Consider the following 13,317-nt stretch of genomic DNA (forward strand, 5'->3'; position numbering starts at 1 on the left):
CTCCAGAATTGCTACAGAATGCATTTCTGTGCGTTAGCTGCTCACTTTGTGGTGCTTTGTTATGACAGCCCTGGGAAACAAATGCAGGGGAGTTAGCCTCTCCTTGGAGTGTGTTTGTGGAGGCATCTTGATCCGGGGCCTGGTGAATGAGTCTTGGAGGGGATTAACCAGGCTGAGGGAGGGGCTGTTCCCAAGAAGAGCATCATGCTTCCTGGGCTCAGCCTGCTCTCCAAGTTTAAGAGGGGAGGAAGGCACAGGAAATGCTTGGTTGCCCTAGCATCAGATCAGGCGTCCCTGACTTATTGGACCAAATCCCAGGCCTGGATATTCTCAGCATCAGTCTCTGCAGTGCAGACAGCCCCATTCCAGTAAGGGAGGAAGATGAGAAAACAGCTGAGTATCTGTACCTTCCTCCCCCTCCTCCCCACCTCGGAAGCTCAGCCCCAGGCATGAGAGAGCCAGCAGCTGAAGAAGACTCTTGAGAATTCCTTGGACAGCAAGGAGATCAAACCAGTCCATCCTAAAGGAAATCAACCCTGAATGTGCATTGGAAGGACTGGTGCTGAAGCTGAAGCTCCAATACTTTGGCCACCTGATGTGAAAAGCCAACTCACTGGAAAAGACCCTGATGCTGAGAAAGATTGAGGGCAGGAGGAGAAGGGGGCAGCAGAGGATGAGGTGGTTGGATGGCATCACAAACTCAATGGACAGGAGTTTGAGCAAACTCCGGGAGATGGTGAAGGACAGGGAAGCCTGGCATGCTGCAGTCCCTGGGATTTCAGAGTCAGACACGACTGAAAAACTAAACAACGGCAAGAAACAGGGTGGGAGGGAGAGGGCAGAGTCCGCAGCCTGCCGCTTTATCTCGCAAACCAGAGCTGCTGGGGTTCCTGCAGTCACAGCACAAGAACCTCGTGACCTCCCCCAAGATCAGTGCTGCTGATCTCTGCTCTGAACACACACAGGGGTCTCTGAGGGTGGGGTCTGAGGCTGATGGTGGATTGTCAGCCTTAACTTGGCCGGGAGCGACCCCTTGACCAGGGCCCAGTGAGAGGGTGCTGTGGGTACTCGGCTCTGCCCACTGCCCTCCTCCTCCATCCTGGCTCCCCCCTGCCCCCACGCCCACACATCCCCACTCCTCGCCTTCAGCCTGATCGCTGCTCTTGAGTCACCCTCACTCCCACGACTGGGCATGGGGCTTGTCTTCTCTGAATTTCCTGCTCCATACATTTCTCCAGACCCCAGTTGCTCCTGACCTTAGCAAACCCCAGCCCTTGGGGCTCCACCTTGGTGCTGGCTGACCTATCCTCCCCACCCCCACCCCGCACTGCTTCCCCGCCCTTGGCTCTCTCCAGGAGGCACTGAGCTAATCAGGCTGATTATTGCCCAGGTCCAATTCCACTTTTCTTGGCTACGACGCACAGTAAATTTCCTCAGCCGCCAGGCTCCCCTGTGAGCCCTGCCTCTTGTCAGGCAGCCCGACTTAGGAAGCCGCCAGCTCCCCGCCTGCCGCCTGCCATATCATCACAGATGAATCAGGCTTGCCCAACACGGGGGTGTAATCTAAACACCATCGACAGTCACATCACCCTCAGCAGCAAAACACAACTGTCACGTCTTCCTGGGTCTAGTAAAATCTCTGGGGTTCTAAATGCCCAGACATTTGCTATTATTCTAAAGATTATACTATAATCTTTTAGAGCTGCTTTTTAGGGGAAGCTTTGGAAAATCTCCCTCGTCTCTACACATTTTGAGAGTGGGCTAGTGGTATTAGTCTTAGTTTATCATCAAGAGATAGTTTTTGAACTTCCAGCTTTATTTTATACTTGACCCATTCCGGGTTTCTGAGTATCTGATGTGGAAAGATCCAGAGAAGGAGAAGGAAGAAGATGAGGATGTTTACTTATCCCCAAATCCCAGCCCCCACTGTATTGAAAGAAGAAGCTCTTCTGACCGTTCCTTCTTTTCCAATGAGGGCAAGTCTTAGCTATGAGAGGGAAGGAAGTACAAGTGCCCTGTACTTGCATGGCCTGAATTGGCTCTAGGGCTTCAAACACGGTGCTTTCTGTGGGATGGGAGATACCTATGTATGACGTGATTGGAGAACAAATAAGAATTCTGGTTTGTCACATTGACACAAGCCCAGGAGGAGGCTGAAGAAGGATGGATGAATGCGGCAGGAGATGCTTTTAAAGAGTTTGTGGAGATGAGTCTTGATTCAATTAAATTTAACAAGCATTAATAGCATCTTCTGTGTACATGGCACTATGTCAAGCATTGTGGGAGCAGAGAGGGGAACAAAAACACGACCTCACCCTGAGGGGACAGATGTAAGGAAAAATTATGAATGTGATGTTAGAAGTATATATAGCAGTGTTAGGGAGTGCTGTGGATTGAAAAGATGTGCGCCCCCTGCCCCAACACCCAATGTGATGGTTTTTGGAGATGGGGCCTTTGGGAGGTGGAGTGAGATGAGGTCATGAGGGCAGGGCCTTGGCCCGGTGGGATTCGAGCTCTTAGAAGAGGAGACATCGGACAGCTTGCTTTTTCGCCCCCTCCCCTACCTCTGGTGTGGGCATGCACAGCAAAAGAGGTCCTGTGAGCATATGGCGAGCAAGGGGTCTTCTGCAAGCCAGGAAGACAGCCTTCACCAGAAAGCGATCTTGTCAGCCCCCTGATCTTGGACTTCCAGCCTCCAGAATTGTGGGAGAATAAAAATTTTCATTGTTTAAGCCACCCATTGTATGATATCTTGTTATAGCCGCCAGAGCTAAGACAGAAAAACATAGATGAGAGCTATTAATTGTGAAGAGTTGTATCAAAGAAGACTTCCTGAAGGAAGTGGAACTGGAGTTTCAGGATGAGTCAGGTCCTAGAGAGGAAGATGTGGGAAGGTTTGCAAAAAGACAGCTGTCTTTGAACCAGGAAGTGGGCCCTCACAAGACACAGAATCTGTCAGCCCCTTGATTTTGGATTCCCCAGCCTTCAAAATGGTGAAGAATAACTATCTGTTGTTTTTAAGTCACCCAGTTCCATGGCATTCTGTTATAGAAGTCAGAATGGACGGACAGCCCAGTTTTAGGATCTGGGTAGTTTGATGGCAAATACGAGAACGCAGCAAGTGAAGGCTAAAGATTTCTCATGGAGGAGAAGCTGAAGGATGCCTGCAGATGCTCCAAATGTCCATGAGGGGGCAGCAGAGCTTAGCCTCTTTCTTAGGTTAAGGTCTAACTGGGATGGCCTATAGGAGACACCTTCCAGAACAAAACGAATCCTGAGCTGCATGGAAGGAACAGTAATAAAACATCCTAAAAATGTTAAAAATGACACCCATAAGGGATGCTCTACAAGCAACCTAGTTTTTACACAACAGAAGGCAAAATTGTGTCCAAATGGTCAAATATAATTTTTCCCAAATGTAACTCAGGGAGTTGATGAGAAACCTGGAAAGAGAACCCAAGACTCTATCTTTTCAGATCTATGTAAAGACACATGAGCCCATATCCAGAAAGAGAACTTAGTTCTCTTGCATGAGGAAGTGCGTATCTGTATCTGTATCCTTACTTGTGGCATCCTTGGGGCTCAGCAAATGATGATGGGGGGAGGTCAGGGACTAGCACGCTTCCTGGCTTCAGACGTCCCCCTTGTCATCTGGAGGCCAAACTTATCCGAATCTATATCCCAGAGGAGGGGAGGAGGGAGAGACTGGCAGGTGAGAAATGGAAACTTGCATAGGGCATTAACTGGAGAAAGGTCTGGGAACCATGAAAAATTTAATGAAGTTGTTTTTCTTGTTTTTATTTATTAGATAGAGATGATGATATGGACTAACAAAAAAATCAGAACCTGCAGATAAAAAAAATAAGAACTTAAAAATACTCACAACACTATATATTAAAAGAAAATTCTCTATGCTTAAAAACATACGTTTTTCGTAACAGTGGAATGCAGTGAATCTTACAGGAGCATTTTGTTTAATGGCAAGTTCAGTCCAGTGTTTTTAGGGATCTCGGCTGCAAGCGAAAGTGATTGGGGCACTGTCCTTGGTGCTGAAACTGAGCTGGCAGGTGGCACAAGCTTCCTGGAATGAGTGAGAGGGCTGCACCTATCGGAGCTTCCATGGTGTTTCTGTTTGAGAGTTTCCCAGCACTGCGGTCTATCCCCTCTTCCCCCTTGGTAAGTACAAGTGGAGAACAGAAAGACAGGTCTGACCATCACCTTCAGAGAGATGACCAACACCAGTTGTGGCCCCTGCAGTCAAGGCCTTTGCCATGAGAGTAATTGTTCCAGGCATATTTGGGTCTCTCTTGCCTTTTCTTCTAATCTGTTTTGAATTGAGATGAGCCTGAAATCCCTTCCACAGACCCTGGTTGCTTCCCTTCCCCCCTTGAAGAATCTTTGTAAGGCCCCAGAAGACAAGTAGTCCTGGACTATAAAATCTGGTTCCTTTGCTAGCCTACTAGGGGTTGTTCCAATTGCTTTGCATGAGTGTGCCCCCTTCTCAGTACCTCCAGAGCCTCAGTACCTCACTTTATAGCTCTTCCATAGCTACTGGCACTAGGGGTCCTCTTGGGATACACAGCCTCTTCCATCCCAGACACCCTGTCCTCCCTGAGATCTTAAGGAGAGAAAGGGAAATTAGTCTCCTGAAACTATAATTCTCCTTCCCATTCTAGGGGGTCCTTCATCCTCTCACAACTTCTATGAGTTCACCCACTTTTCTCTGGAAGGGCCTTGGTGCCTCAACCACATTGCTTGTCTCAGAGCCTAGAAATTTGGCATCAGGACTTAATACACATAGAAACGAAGCAAGAAGTTAGGGGTAGGGGATGAGGTCTTGTTAGTGTTCAGGGAGGTGGGGATAATGTCCAATTGTGCAGCTGTAAGAAAGGGAGCTCACACGCAATTCAGGAGCTGGACTTCAGGGAAGTTAGTAAATACACATGTCTAAGTCCCTTCCAATGGAATGTGAGCAAAATGATGGTTGCCACTTCCAGACCTGGTCCATACAACGTCCCTGGTGGTACTGATTGCCTTTCCAGGTAGAGACACATGGTGAGGAGACCTAAGGGAATAGCAAAACCTCTGAAGAAGGAACCTAGATCCCTGAATCACCACGTAGAGAAAAGCTACCTGCCAATCAGGAGCACAGTTATATAAGCAAGGAAAAAAGTCTTCTATTGTGGTTGAGCCATTATACATTTGGGGCATATTTGTTACAGCAGATTTTAAAATATCCTAACTGCTACAGGGAAGGGTGTTGTTTAATCCCAGGAACAGATACTTAATAGAATTACACTTGTCTTGTCCTCAGTCATGTCCAACTCTTTTGTGACCCTTTGGACTGCAGCTGGTCAGGCTCCTCTGTCCATGGGATTTTTCAAGCAAGAATACTGAAATGGGTTGCCATTTCCTCCTCCAGGAGATCTTCCTGACCCAGGGATCGAACTTGTGTCTCCTGTGTCTCCTGCATTGTAGGCAGATTCTTTACCTGCTGAACCATCAGTCATCCTAAAGAAGTTCAGATCTTTAGTATTAATATTTTTGGATCAAATAATCTCCTTACATTTGGGATTTAATATGTTTATAACACTCAAGCGAATTTGGCCTATTGGAATGTCCACCTTGATTTAAAGTATATAACTGAGTGATTGATTTAGACTTGTAATTTTACACTAAAATCTTGCTGAGGTTGTAAACAGTGTTAGAACACTTAAGAGAACTTGAGATTCATCACGTTGTTCTGTGCTGTGCAGGTGCTCAGTCGTGTCTGACTCTTGGCGACCCCATGGACTGTAGCATGCCAGGTTCTTCTGTCCATGAGGTTTTCCAGGCAAGGATACTTGAGTGGTTGCCATTTCCTTCTCCAAGGGTCATCATATAGGTGCATTTAATTTATTGGGTTTGTAAAATTAAGCATGGAGAAAGCTTTAAAAAACACATTTAATTGAATTAGATTTACGGAGTTTCTTGGGTAGTTGGAAAGCTTTTGTTTATTCATCAAAAAAGATGGAAATCTTTAAATAGGAAATGTAATGCATTAATTTTATAAATGCAGCTGAAAACATTTCATGGAATTTGACTAGCCAAGAATGTGCTCAGCTGCTTCAGTCTTTTTAGTCGTGTCCAACTCTTTGCAGCCCTATGGACTTCAGCCCACCAGGCTGCTCTGTCCACAGGATTCTCCAGGCAAGAATACTGGAGTGGATTGCCATGCCCTTCTCCAGGGGATATTCCTGACCCAGGAATCGAACCTGTCTCTTTTGTCTCCTGCATTGCAGGCAGGTTCTTTACCCACTAAGCCACTTGGGAAGCCCAAGAATGTAAAATAGATTACACACTAATCAAAGGCTTTCACCAAAGTGATTGTCCTTCTGCTTCTGGCCAAAATAGAGTAACAGGATTCCTGTTACTAGTCAGCTGGCTAATCAGTTACAATAGGGAGATTATCCTGGATTATCAGAGGAGGCTCAGTATTATCGCATGAGTCCTTAAAAGCAGAGGAAAGAGCAGAAAGGAAATCAGAGAAATTTGAAGCATGAGGGCACACCGATGCTGGCTCTGCGGGTGGAGGGGACCTCCTGGCAAACTCGCTTCTGCCAATAACCTGAATCAGTCTGGAAGTGGATTCCTCCACAGAGCCCCCAGCAACGAGCGTGGCCTGGCTGACTCCTTAATTTCAGTCTGATGAGTGTCTAAGCTGAGAACTCAGCAGAACCACCCCTATGTCCAGACTTCTGATCCACAAAACTATTGGATAATCAAAGGGTGTTGTTTGAACTAAATATGTGGTACTTTGTCACGGTGGTGATAGAAAACCAATAGAGTCAGGTCTTGTCCTTTGTTGAAGGGAATCTGAATTTTCTTGTACAAGCGACCTTGGATGGGTTTTTGAATGTACCTGTGGGGTAAATTCCTAAACATCGGAATTGCCCAGTGAAAGAGTGTAAGTAATGTTGTGTTACTTTTTTCTGTAGAACGATACCAGATGCGCTCCCTCTAGCCCTCTGTGGGGGTGATGTTTCCCACACCCAATATGCTAGCTAGCTTTTTGATTCTTGGCAACCATTATATATTGAAATGTCCCTTCACCCCTCAAAAAATGATATATTGAAATTCTAGCCCTCAGTACCTCAGGATGTGACCTTCTTTGGAGACAGGTCTTACAGAAGTAATGAAGTTAAAATGAGGTCCTTAGGATATTCACAACCTAAAAGTTGAGAGTTATGTTTTATTCGGTGGGAATTTTTAGTATTTCAAGTCTGGGAGGCAGCATCTCCAGTAATCCTGAGAGAACTGCTCTCAGGAGATGAGAGGAGGGGCCAGGTTGTACAGAAGTTTTGTGACAAAGGGCAGCTAGTCTGAACATCAAAAGATTATTGATAATTAAAGAAAACCAGATATCCCAAGTTAAGGAATTTAGCACTTTTCTATGTATAGGAATGGCTTCCCTGATAGCTCAGTTAGTAAAGAATCCATCTGCAATGCAGAAGACCCCGGTTCAATTTCTGGGTTGGGAAGATCCCCTGGAGAAGGGAAAGGCTACCCAATCCAGTATTCTGGCCTGGAGAATTCCAGGGACTGTATAGTCCATGGGGTTGCAAAGAGTCGGACACAACTGAGCGAATTTCACTATGTATGGGAAGGGCTTCTCAGGTAGCTCAGTGGTAAAGAATCCATGTCAATGCCGGAGACGCAGGAGACACAGGTTATATCCCTGGGTCAGGAAGCTCCCCTGGAGAAGGAAACGCAACCCAGTCCAGTATTCTCACCTGGAGAATTCCATGGATAGAGAGGTCTGGCAGGCTACAGTCCAGATCACAAAGAGTCAGACATGACTGAGCCACAGAGCACTTATGGGAAGACGCAAGAGTCTGGGCTCACTAAAATCATTCCTTCCATATGCATCTCAGCTATTGGGACCAGTATCCTGTGCTTCCTTTCTCAGGGTTTACTGTAGGGGTGGGGAGGGCTGCAGTCTGATGGCTGCCTGATAGCAGGTATTCCTCTCTTTCCCGAGGACTCAGGAGCTCACAGCTGAGAGCTGCTATCTCTGATGACTGTGACATCCTTGTTTACTGATATGGCAGGAAATCCTCCATTTCTCAGTTCAGTTCAGTCACTCTGCCGTGTCCGACTCTTTGCAACCCCATGGACTGTAGTACATCAGGCTTCCCTGTCCATCACCAACTCCTAGAGCATGCTCAGACTCATTTCCATCAAGTCAGCGATGCCGTCCAACCATCTTATTCTCCGTCATCCCCTTCTCTTCCTGTCTCCAATCTTTCCCACAGCATCAGGGTCATTTCTAATAAGTCGACTCTTGGCATCAGGTGGCCAAAGTGTTGGAGCTTCCGCTTCAGCATCAGTCCTTCCAATGAATATTCAGGACTGATTTTCTTCAGGATTGACAAATGATCTCCTTGAAGTCCAAGGGACTCTTAAGAGTCTTCTCCAACACCACAGTTCAAAAGCATCAATTCTTCGGCACTCAGCTTTCTTTATGGTCCAATTCTCACATCCATACATGACTACTGGCAAAACCATAGCTTTGACTAGATGGACCTTTGTCAGCAAAGTAATGTCTCTTCTTTTTAATATGCTGTCTAGGTTGGTCATAACTTTCCTTCCAAGGAGCAAGCGTCTTTTAATTTCGTGGCTGCAGTCACCATCTGCAGTGATTTTGGAGCCCAAGAAAACAAAGTCTCTCACTGTTTCCATTGTTTCCCCATCTATTTGCCATGAAGTGATGGGACCAGATGCCATGATCTTCGTTTTTTGAATGTTGAGTTTTAAGCCAGCTTTTTCACTTTCCTCTTTCACTTTCATCAAGAAGTTCTTTAGTATTTCTGCCATAAGGGTGCTGTCACCTGCATATCTGAGGTTATTAGTATTTCTCCCAGTGACCTTGATTCCAGCTTGTGATTCATCCATTTCTCACCATAATCCAAAATGACTGGTGTCCTTCTCAAAACGGAAAATTTGGACACACACATGCACGTGGAGAAGTTCGAGAAGATGGAGACAGAGATCAAAGTGATATGGCTGCAAGCCAAGGAACACCAGAAGTGAAAGTGTTAGTTGCTCAGTTGTGTCTGACTCTTTGCAACCCCAAGGACTGTAGCCCACCAGACTCAGGCTTCTCTGTCCATGGGATTCTCCAGGCAAGAATACTGGAGTGGGTTGCCATTTCTTCCTCCAGGAGATCTTCCCGATCCAGGAATTGCAGGCAGATTCTTTACTGTCTGAGCCACCAGGGAAGGCCTATGATTGCTGGCAAATCACCAGAAGCCAGGAGGAGAGGCCTGGAACAGATTCTTCTCTATTTCCTTTGGAGGGAGCACGGCCCTGCCAACACCTTGGCTTTGGACTTCTGGCCTCTGTAACTGTGAGCCAATAAATTTCTGTTGTTTTAAGTCATCTGTTTGTGATACTTCGTTGCTACAGCCCTAGGAAACTGGTAGAACCGGGAAATGGATTAAAGATAGGACTGCTGTGTAGTTTGATTTTTTTTTTTTTTGCCTCTTTGATCCCTGGTAGGAGAACTAAGATCCCACATGTTGGGAGGGTGGTGGGTGGGCAACTAAGCCAACTTGCCACAACTTCTGAACCTGCACACCTCAACTAGAGAGCCCACAAACCACAAGATAGATTCCAAGGGGTGAAACTAAGAACCTAAGTTGAATCAATCAATCAATAAAGACCACATGAAAGGACTGCAGACCTGCACACACCTTAAACCTTATCAGCAACCCCACCCCTGAATCATTACTATTAAGTATTAGTTGCTCAGTCTTGTCCGACTCTTTGTGACCTCATGGACTGTAGCCCGCCAGGCTCAGGCTCAGAGGATCCAGGTTCAGTCATTGGGTTGAGATGATCCCCTGGAGAAGGGAATGGCAACCCACTCCAGTATTCTTGCCTGGAGAATCCCATGGACAGAGGAGCCTGACGGGATATAGTCTATGGGGTTGCAAAGAGTCAGACATGACTGAGCAACTAACACTTTCATTTCTATAAAGCTTCTCACCAAATCCCTCCCAGGTTGGGACATGGTTTCCAAGGGCAGAAGCTCACCTTTTCCCCGTGTGCCTGGCAAAGCAATAAAGCTGTTCTTTTTTTTTTTTTTAATTTACTCCAAAGTCTGTCTCTGAGTTTCAATTCGGCCCCAGGGCAAAGAGGCTGAGTTTTTGTCATCATCCCCATCCACCCACCTCCTTGCTTCCCGTTCGGGCTTCCACCCCGAACAGTCCTCTACATCAGAGCCAGAACGATTGCTTCAAAACACATTTGTCAAGTGACTTCTGTGCTGCAAACTCCTTGGGGCCTCTGTTACGGGTTGCAAGGTGTCCCCCCTCCCCAAATCCATGCAGTGACTTCCTAACCCCTAGTACCACAGACGGTGACATTGGGAACTGAGGTCATTGCAGATATAATTAGCTCAGATGAGGTCACACTGGAGTAGGGTGGATCCTAATCCCAAATGACTGGTGCCCTTGTGAAAAGGGGCAGTTTGAACGCGGACACAGAAGCCCACGTGAAGGTAAAGGGTGATGTGGCCACAAGCCAAGATCGACAGCCAACGACCGGAAGCCAGGGGAGAGACCTGGAACAAACCCTTCCCCGCCGACCTCAGAGAGAGCAGAGCCCTGCTGACAGCTTGGCTTTGGCCTTCTGGCTTCTGTGACTGTGAGACAATAAATACCTGTTGTTCTAGGCCACCCAGGTTGTGGTAATTGGTTAAGGCAGTCACGGGAAGTGAGCACCCTTTCTGATCACCTGTTGCTGCCAGGGTGGGTTTGAGAGGAGATAAGTTAGTGGAGATCCCCAGGGGAGGTCCTCAGAGGAGGAGGGCCTGATTCCGGGTGGGGTGGGGGTGTGGGAGCGATAGAGGCTTGAGTCTAATTTCCCCAGGCTCTCTTAGCCAGAGTACGAGAGTAGGACAGCAGTGGAAACAGGGATCATGGGCAAATGAAAGGGCCCAGGCAGGATGGGGGGTGGGCAGGGAGAGGAGAGGGGGAGGGTGGAAAAGACAGAAGGGCCTGCTGTAGGCAGAGGGCTTAGCAACCAGTCCTGGGTCCCATTCGTGCCGGGTGTGGGCAAGGAGAAGGCTCTTGGCAAGCCTGGACATGCCTGCCCTGGGCTGAAAGGACCTTGTGTTTCTTTTTTTTTTTTTTTTTGACCTTGTGTTTCTTATGTCCAATATAACCTGGGTGTGCTGCAAGGGAGGGCAGTGGGAGGGGGTGTGTCTGCTGGGACAAGGCAAGGCCAGGCAGAGGCCGCTACAATGTTGCTCAAGGCCCTGCCTCGGCCCTGTAGCCTGAGGAAGTATACCTGGCTCTGGGTCCCCAGAGAAAAAGCATGGGCGAATCAGATGCCAGGCAAAGCTGGCCAGGGGTCTCCAGACCAGTGGACGCCAGGCACAGAGAGAGGACCACAGAATCCAGGAGCAGAGAGTCTGAAATTCTCCATTTCACAGAGAGGGAGACTGAAGCCAGAGAGGCCATGAGTCCCAGAGTCCAGAATGTGGTTAGAGGCTAAGGGGTGATGGGGGAAGGTGGAAAGAAAAGAAGAAGAAAGGGAGAGGGAAGGGAAGAGAGGGCCAGAAAGAGGGCATGGAGGAGCAGGGAGAAAGGAAAAGGGCAGGGGAGCAGAGGGATGAGAGGGACCCGGAAAGATCTTCCCTAGGGCGTATCACGGGTCCCCAGACCCACCATTGTCTGGAAGGCATTGAAAATGTCGGGACTGGGAGAGACGGCGTCATTCTTACTACAGATAAGATAGCTTCTGGTGACGTTATCCTGGGAAAATCTGTGCCAAGGGACGGCAGAGTTCAAATCAGTGATGAATCTGCCCTTTAGAGCAAGCCAAGCCGCTGTCCTGCTCTGCCCAGACTCCCTCCCCCTCTTCCCACCTCCATCTTCTTCATTGACCCCCTCAGCTCTCAGGTTGGCCCCCAAGAACACCTTGCCTCCTGCGGGCAGGTTTGGACCAAGGAGGCCACGGTCTCCCTGATTACGCTCAGGGGTACTTTCTCCCCCTCCCCCACTCCATTTCCACCTTGAAGGAGAGCTGTCCACAGTCTGGGGCAAGGGGACATGAGGCCCCCACCCCAACCCCTGCTTCTGGGGCCGTGAGCTCAGGGCAGGACAAAGTCCAGGACATGGCTGCTTGAATGACATTGACAAGGCCCAGCGTGAGCCCCCATGTCTGCCCTGAGCTCCCTTCCCTCCCCACCCAGGCAATCCCAGGACGACAATCCAAGGGGGTTGGGAGTCCTGCAGCCCACAGTTTGATTTTGACCTTTGTCCCCTTCCCTCTTTCTCTGGGAGCAGGCAAGGGGCAGAGGGGATCCTGGAGGGTCCGACTAGGACCCGTGATCATCTGCTGAGTTGAGCCCAGTTCCACGGCCAAGGAGCCCAGAAAGGCTGAATTGGAAGGAGTCCTAGAGGCCCCAACCACTGTTCTTCAGGGGGAGAAACTGAGGCCAGAGACAACCTGAGTTGCCCCATGGCACACAGCTGCTTCCAGGCAGGATTAGAGTTAGGGTTATGTTAGGTAAGGTTAGGGTTTGTTCCCAAACCCTATCTTGTGCCCATCTGGCTACAGCAGTAGCCTTTTGCCTGGCTCTGGGTTGTCTGACAGCTCTGTGACATCCTTGGGGCACCAGGTGGGGATAGGGTGATGCAGAAATGGTCAGGCCAAGAGTTTGAGGGAGCAGAGGTGTGAGGCGTTTGAAGACCCGACTCTTTGGAAAAGACCCTGATGCTGGGAAAGATTGAAGGCAAAAGGAGAAGGGGGTGACAGAGCATGAGATGTTTAGATAACATCACCGGCCTGAGGGTCATGAGTTTGAGCAAACTTCGGGACATGGTGAAGGACAGGGAAGCCTGAGCATGCTGCAGTCTATGGGGTCACAAAGAGTCGGACACGGAACAACAACAACAATGAAAGAGAGAACCTGGGCATCTGGGGCAGGGGTGGAGAGGAGAGGAGGGGAGCACCCACGGGGTAAGGACAGGTCCCACCACTGGCTGAGCATCTGTCACATGCCTGGGGTTTTGTCTGGGGGTTTCTGCCCGCTTCTCCAGCCCTGACAAGTCAGCTTTCTTATTCTCCCTTTTTGGAACGGAAACTGAAGTTCTGCAAGGCCAACTCAGATGAGCCCTAAAACCTGGTTCTTGCTCTGGACCTCACTGGGGAGGAGAGAGGAGCAGGTGAAGGGCAGGAGGCTGAGAGTACCCCCGCCTGGGCCCCCAGGATGCAGCCCTCCCTGGGCATGGGCAGGTCCAGGACCCCGCAGGGCTGAGGCTGTGA

The sequence above is a fragment of the Cervus elaphus genome, chromosome 10 (genome assembly GCF_910594005.1).
Source record: "Cervus elaphus chromosome 10, mCerEla1.1, whole genome shotgun sequence".
Lineage (NCBI taxonomy): Eukaryota > Metazoa > Chordata > Mammalia > Artiodactyla > Cervidae > Cervus > Cervus elaphus.